Source organism: Lytechinus pictus, chromosome 7, assembly GCF_037042905.1.
Source record: "Lytechinus pictus isolate F3 Inbred chromosome 7, Lp3.0, whole genome shotgun sequence".
NCBI classification, from domain to species: domain Eukaryota; kingdom Metazoa; phylum Echinodermata; class Echinoidea; order Temnopleuroida; family Toxopneustidae; genus Lytechinus; species Lytechinus pictus.
The window spans coordinates 35,512,830-35,520,975 of record NC_087251.1 but is presented as its reverse complement, the minus strand read 5'-3'; positions in this window follow the sequence as shown (position 1 = coordinate 35,520,975).

Here is an 8,146-nt window from a genome sequence, read left to right as displayed (position 1 = left end):
ATGAAAATATTCACGCCCAAAGTTACACCTCTTTTCTGTGGAACTGCAGACGCGTATCTGCGTACATATCGATGAGTGTGTTTTTAATGTTCGCAACTCAATGTGTATAAGTTTGAACTTGAAACACTGACTTAAGTTTCTGTCGACTCCTTTTACAGTATGAGAAAAAAAGAACATGCAGTAAAGATAATAGAGCCATAAAGAAAAAAAACCACACAGACACACACACACGCACCCAACACCAGCATACATCGTTTACCAAAGACGAGTTCCGTCTTTGGTAAAGGATAAAGAGTAAATAACAGGAAAAGGTGAAGAACAGTTTATTTCATAATATAATTTTCAATCACACGGAATCAAAATACTATTTATGAATTCACTTCAGGAATAATTATCTAAAAACCGTGTTCCAATAGATTACAACATGGTATACTACCAATGGCTATTACATTGATGATAGCCATGTGAAAGGTAAAAACATAGCTCAGTTAAAAACAATTTAGTATATTGTAACTGGGACCATAGAAGAACCAAAGCCACGTGTGTAACGAATCAATCAGGGGCTCGGAAACGATTTTAGACAAGGGATGCTGGTTGGTAAAAAATATATAAATCCGAGTCCGCGCAATAACGAAGAATATAAATCTTAAAATACATAGGAAAATAAAGACTAGAATTGGTGAAGAGTTATGATGAATCATAGAAAGGGAACTTTAAAACGGCAAACTAGTTTCTTAGTTGATCTTTCACATTGTCATTTATTTAATTCTAATCTATTTCAATATATGAAACTACAGTATTTATCAAGTTTACTCTTACTAAATTTTTACTAAATTACAACATGACAAAATTGACAAGACTGCATTAATTCAGATTGGCCATATCAAGGGATCAATCGAATTCTGGATTTCATATGAAATCTAAAAAATTATATTCAAATCTCACAAGACTTACATTTGAATATAAATCGTTATTAAGGAAATCCATGCAATTTATAGTGTAATATTTGGTATTAAATATGTTTACACATCATTGCATCTCTGAAGAAGACATGTAGTTGTTAAAACGCTTTATAATTCCTCTCTTGGTCAACACATGATTGTCTCGTATTCGAGCAATTAATAAACCATCACTTTTTATCAATAATTTGATTCAATTGTTTACGCCCCATTAGCGTATCATTATACCCCTCGTGAACGTATCAATATTAAAGTAAACATTAGCCTTTACATAATGACCTCATTAGGAGATAGTTGTTGAGCATGCTGCATGTGAAGAGGTAAACCGCATTGTGAATGCATAATATAATAGCATGTATTCCCATGTATTATCCTTTCAATGATCTATAGTGCATGCCCGTAGATACGGTTTTGTACTGTATTACAAAAATAAAACAAAACATGAAAGCGCTGTTGTCACTACTGTCAATTTCCATGCGATAAAGGAACACGGTACTAATAATTGACAAAAAACTCGCACATTTATAAAAAACAATATATACGAGTAATCCTGAGGGCTTTTCATAAAGCAGTTCGAAAGTTAAGCCCCTTTCACAATTGACGTACGACCAATTTACGACCGCCTGCAACAGTTTTTTTCTCGTTGTTGCACGATCGATCTCTTGGTGTCTTGCGAGCACTCGCAGTCGTTGTAGACGATCGCACGAACTCGAGGTGGTCGTGACTGATCGCATCTGAACTTTGAACATGTTCAAAATCCAAACGCGATCAAATACGATCGATTCACTCGCATCAGATCATACCATCGGTCGGGAGATCATCTTGAATGCTGTTCAACGTTGTACGACTTGATGCGAGAGGTGGCACAACTAAAGCCCCTTTCACAATTGACGTACGACCTGTTTACGACCACCTGCAACAATTTTTTCTTGTTGTTGCACGATCGATCCCTTGGTGTCTTGCGAGCACTCGCAGTCGTTGTAGACGATCGCACAAACTCGAGGTGGTCGGAGGTGATCGTGACTGGTCGCATCTGAACTTTGAACATGTTCAAAATCCAAACGCGATCAAATACGATTGATTCACTCGCAACAGGTCTTACCATCGGTCGGGCGACCATCGTGATAGTGTTTTTCAACGTTGTACGACTTGGTGCGAGAGGTGGCACAACTAAGTATAGTCGCATTTAGTCGACTGGAGGTCGTACAACACTTGCACATGTGCTGGAGACCTACAGAGACCAGTCTTGCGACTGGGTGCGATACTATAAGACTGTTGCAAGATCGATCGAAATTACGGCTTACAACATTCCACTACCGTTGCATTCGCTTGTATGCGACCGTTCAGCCCCTTTCACAATTGACGTCCGACCAGTTTACGACCGCCTGCAACAGTTTTTTTCTTGTTGTTGCACGATCGATCTCTTGGTGTCTTGCGAGCACTCGCAGTCGTTGTAGACGGTCGCACGAACTCGAGGTGGTCGTGACTGGTCACATCTGAACTTTGAACATGTTCAAAATCCGAACGCGATCAAATACGATCGATTCACTCGCATCAGGCCGTACCCGGGGTCGTACCATCGCTCGGGCGATCATCGTGCGAGTGTTGTTCAACGTTGTACGACTTGGTGCGAGAGGTGGCACAACTAAGTAGTCGCATTTACTTGACTGGAGGTCGTACAACACTTGCACATGTACAAGCGACCTACATGTACAGAGACCTGTCTTGCGACTGGTTGCGATAATAATATGGGCCATAAGACTGTTGCAAGACCGATCGCAACGGCTTACAACATTGCACTACCGTTTCATTCGCATGTATGCGACCGTTCCACTCGCAATCCCTCGTGCAACACTCGCATGTGATCGCACGAGCACAATAAGAGCATATGCGACTTACTCGTGCAACGGGGTTTACTGGTTGTTTTTGTTGTACGACAGCTGTTGCAACTGTGAAAGCCTCTGTGCGATCTTATGAGATGACTAGCGATTGATGCCTGTTGCAGCCTGTCGCACGACCAAAAGGTCGCAAATGGTCGTACGTCAATTGTGAAAGGGGCTTTAGTACTCGCATTTAGTCGACTGGAGGTCGTACAACACTTGCACATGTGCTAGCGACCTATTGAGACCAGTCTTGCGACTGGGTGCGATAACATATATGCCATAAGACTGTTGCAAGACCGATCGCAACACGGCTTACAACATTGCACTACCGTTGCATTCGCATGTATGCGATCGTTCATCGGTGTTACAAAATAGTTTATAATAAATAAAAGAGAGGGCAGAAAAAATAAGACAAAAAATGTGATATAATCTGAACGAAATTAAAAGGGCAAGATAAGTTCATATTTTTGTCTTTTAAAATACAAATCAAACTTTTCCTAAATAAAACCTAGAGAAATAGGGTAAAGGGCTTCCTCCCTCAACAAATAGGCCCATATACTGAATTCGGGTTTAAATCAAACTCTTCTAAGGTTGTTGTTAAATTATGGATAGCTAATTGTTACATAAATCTGTAATGGTGCAGGTTTAATTTATTAGCTCATTCAAACAAAAATGTACATACGCGCATACATACGCGCACCTAGCTCATTGCAGATTTGCTGACAGCCCATTGGAAGTACCAAGCTATGGCTGCTACATATTACATTGCTCTGAATTCGAATTGGACTATACCTCACGTCAATCACACGAACACTCGCACTGGTTTCATTCAAACGTACGAGCAATCGCATTGTATCACGTTGACTCTCACGACTATGCAATCAGTCGTGCAACTATTGAGACTGATATGAAACCACTCGCAATCCCTCGTCCAACACTCACATGATTGCACGACCACTCGCACGAGCACAATACGAGAATATGCGATTTACTCGTGCAAAGAGTTTTACTGGTTGCTTTTATTGTACGACAGCTGGATGATTATTTTGAAAAGAAAATGTAACTTTATATTTTCATCCGAAACGGATAGTTACGGTCGGTCGTATTCTCTAGACCAGGGGCGGATCCAGGATTTTCCGGGGAGGCACATTTTCCAGAGGAAAATTTGACAAGCTAAAAATACAAAAGTTCCTCGCTTTTCGAGGGGGGCACGCTTGTGTTATAACGACATATTTACAAATTTTGATTGTGCCTCTCAAGGAGGGGGAGGGGCGGCTGTGCCCCGCCCCCTGGATCTGCCAGTGCTCTTAACACCGGCTCGACAAGCATATTTAGTTCCTTTAGCTTCAAGACAAGTCCTTCTAATTCACCAAAGTCATCTATTAACGCTTCTACGACTAAACTACTCCGGAGATGGGAATTACGAACGACGATGTAATTGCCCTTCAATCCCTTTGTATTCCAAATACAACATTCATTAAGTGAATAAACAGTACCCTCTTTCAAGTACATGACAACATCGAAATCGATTTTAAAATACCACAGGTACCATCCCGATGCTCTTTGCGTGCTGTTCGTCTATTGACACGAGCTAAGGAGAAAATTAGAATACGTAATCTTTAAATCAACCTTGAGAATTCAAAATAAAGAAAATGGGAGGAAGAGAACGGTCCGGCGACAAGTGATAGATTATTATTCAGCTGATTCAACTGCGAGAAGCCTCCTTCTCCAAGCGTCCGTTATGTACTTGAAGAAACTTGGCCAGCCATCCTGATCAAATCCTAAAATAACCCCACAATTAGATTTTCTGCGTCCACCCAATTGACGAGAGCTTCTTCGAAGGGATCTTTAATCACCATATGCTCCACCGTAAAACCTCGACGGTTTTAAGTGCGTTGCTTGAGAACTGGAACGCCTTTCGAAGTAGACACCAGGGGAGTATTTCATGAAACAAACAGTAGGCGATTTTCACTGACAATTTTGATAAGCTACTGACATCCTTGCATCTGATTAGCTCAGAATAAACTATTCAGTGAAAATCACTCTCAAAATGCTTCATGAAAAACCCCAAGGAGAATAGTTAGCGCCATATTGTGATTTTTAAAGACGAATTCACAATGGCTTGATGGCGCACATTATTCTTGTCATTATATTTTAAGTTAGTACATTTTTATACAGGGTGTTTCTAAAAAAAAGGTAACCGAAGTTCAAAGGTCAGCTTAATCAAGAATACATGATTTATTCTTGTGATTTCTATTCTACATCAATCGAGTAACTCATCAACTTTAATTTGACCCCTTCCTTGCGTCACAACTGTCACAGGTCACAGAGTTATGGTCCGTCGAAGGCGAAGGGTACGAAAACAATTTTTTCCAAGTTTTGGGTTTTAATGTACGAGCACGAAACCAACTTTGTTGTAAGATTTTGGGGATTTCAGAGATTTTCCCTGTAAATTTCAGTGAAATTTTATCCTTCTTATACATTTTTGTGGAGTAAATGTTACATAACTGGTGTCTAGATGCAATTATGGCTCTGCTCATCCTCGGTGATTTGCATACACATGTTTAGCGTAGAATAATTGTTCTTCGTCAAAATCCCGCAATGCAAGCAACGCAAGACATGCAGCGTCAACTGTGAGGTTCCGTGAAAACGTTGAAGGTATTGGTGCAAAAGTTAGGGGTGAATGACGTGTTCAACAGAGATTGAAGCTAGGCAGTTGATGTGGACATGCCAGTAACTCACAAAGAGTTAACAAAGGGGATAGGATTTCACTGAAATTTTGAAGGGAAAAACTCTGATTAAACCAAAACCTTACATCAAACTAGGTTTCGTACATAAAAACCTAAAACGTGGAAAAACTGGGTTTTGTACCCTTCACCTTCTATGGACTACAACTCTGTATCCCGTGACAATTGTGACACAAGGAAGGTGTCAAACCAAAGTTGTTGAGTTACTCACTTAAGTAGAATAGAAATCACAAGAAAAAAAATTGTATTTTTGATATAGCTGACCTTTGAACTTCGGTTACCTTTTTTAAAGAAACACCCTGTATAACTAACGAGAATCAGTTTTGTATTTTATAAGGAACAGTTTCCCTTCTTAACCAAAGATTATACATACACACATTAAGTCGAAAATAAGTTTGGCTAAGTTCGGTTAAACTCATACAAGTAAGTGTCCTAATTACCTCTGAATTTACATGTGAAGTCTGAAACTCTCCTTTCCTTTCCAAACACAACAGAAAAAATGGGCATAATGCACCTCAAACCAAACATAAAACCTAACCTCCAAAACTAAATAATATCCCTTTATCTTTCTAATCCAAAAAACTGTATTACAATCCTAACTCTATCCTTATGCCCTCTGATGTATCAAGACCGGAGCAACTGTCGCAGAAGCAGATGTCGTGTCACCCATATTACGTACTTCATCCAGTGTATTTTAACACTGACAAGAACTTGATAAAGACCTAAAGGGGTTGAAAATAGCAACAGCCCTTAAATCACCAAATTAATTGTTAAAATTGTCATTTTCCTCGAGAGAAATATGCCTACAGATAACTTCAATAGTTTTAATTTTGCATGCTTTGTTTACCAAAAATAGTGTATATCAGTGTCATAAAGAGCAATATCAATTGCATTTATAAAAAAAGAACAGAAATGCGAACCTTGTTTTTCGTCCTCGAAATATGTTTTTCATGCTTCAACTTCCTCAATACAGGTTTGTCCAGATATGTCAAAGCTTATGCAAGAAAAGCAAAATCTGAAATAATGAATCAGGAGACGGTTTCAGTGGTGGGATTCTTGCAAGAACCACGCGGGGGAAGGAATGTATTCGGAATTACTCGATTTTTCTTTAAACCCCAAGTATAACTTGTATCTGTAATACGTCGCAATGCAAAGCATCGTCCCGTTTAGTCCAGGATAGAAGAGGCATGACCTTGTTTTTTCATATATACAATATTTTTGATGATTTCTTGTCAATTCGAGGGTGCTGATTACGAATCTGAATGTTGCCACTCGTGTAACCTTGAGCATTTTCCGCAAATTGGCAAAATCCAATATGGCCGCCAAAATATTCATATTACCCATGAAAATCATAAAATTGCCAGCAAATTGGCAATTGTCAATTCGAGGGTGCTGATTACGAATCTGAATGATGCCACTCGTGTAACCTTGAGCATTTTCCGCAAATTGGCAAAATCCAATATGGCCGCCAAAATATTCATATTACCCATGAAAATCATAAAATTGCCAGCAAATTGGCTATTAATGTATGTAATTGTGTTGCACCAGTGAAATACTCTCTGAAAAAACAATTTTTGACAAAACATTTCTTGATATTCAAAATGGCCGCCACAGACCTCTGTATACCACTGATCTCTCCACTATAAAATAGGGGAGAGATCAGTGCTGTATACCCTATTATGTACAATATGAATAGGGACAATTAATTTTTTCACTAAACTAATCACTAAACTGCAAGTAATTGTGATCTATGGACGAAGTAATATATGAAAATTATCAATGCTAACATGATATATCATTTAGTATGTCATGTATGGGAAAATTGTTGTATTTAATATTCAAAATAGCTGCCAATGGCCGAAATAGTATCATCGCAAGAGTGAGAACTAAAATGCATATTTTTAAGAGAAACGAGTGAAATACTGACTAAAAACACAATTGCTAACGAAACATATTATTTAATATGCCATGTATGTGATAAATGCTGTATTTTGATATTCAAAATGGCCGCCAAAGGCCCTAACAGTATTATGTATAATGAGAAAGAGGACCAAAGAAATCACAAGAGTGAGCACTGAAATGCATTTATTTGTGATGAATAAATGGGATACTGTTTATAAAAAACATAATTTTTAACGAAATATATCATTCAGGTTTAAAGTTTGTGTCTAATACTGTAGTTTGACTTTCAAAATGGCCGCCATAGACATTGATTGTATTATGTACAGTGCAAACTAGGAAATAAATTTTCACACGAGTGAGGTCAGTGAGCACCAAAAATGCACGTAATTGTGATCTATGAATAAAATATTGTCTGAAAGCATAATTTCTAACAAGATATATCGGTTCTTCTGCCAGGTAGGTGATAAATACTGTATTTTGAAAGTCAAAACGGCCGCTACATGCCCCAACAGTATTATGTACAATGTGAATGGGGACAAATGATTTTAACAAATGTTGGCTTTGCTTGACTAAATGGTGTCGTATGGGTGAAATATTGCCTGAAAACATGATTACTAACGAAATATATCATATCATCTAAAATTTAGGTGATAAA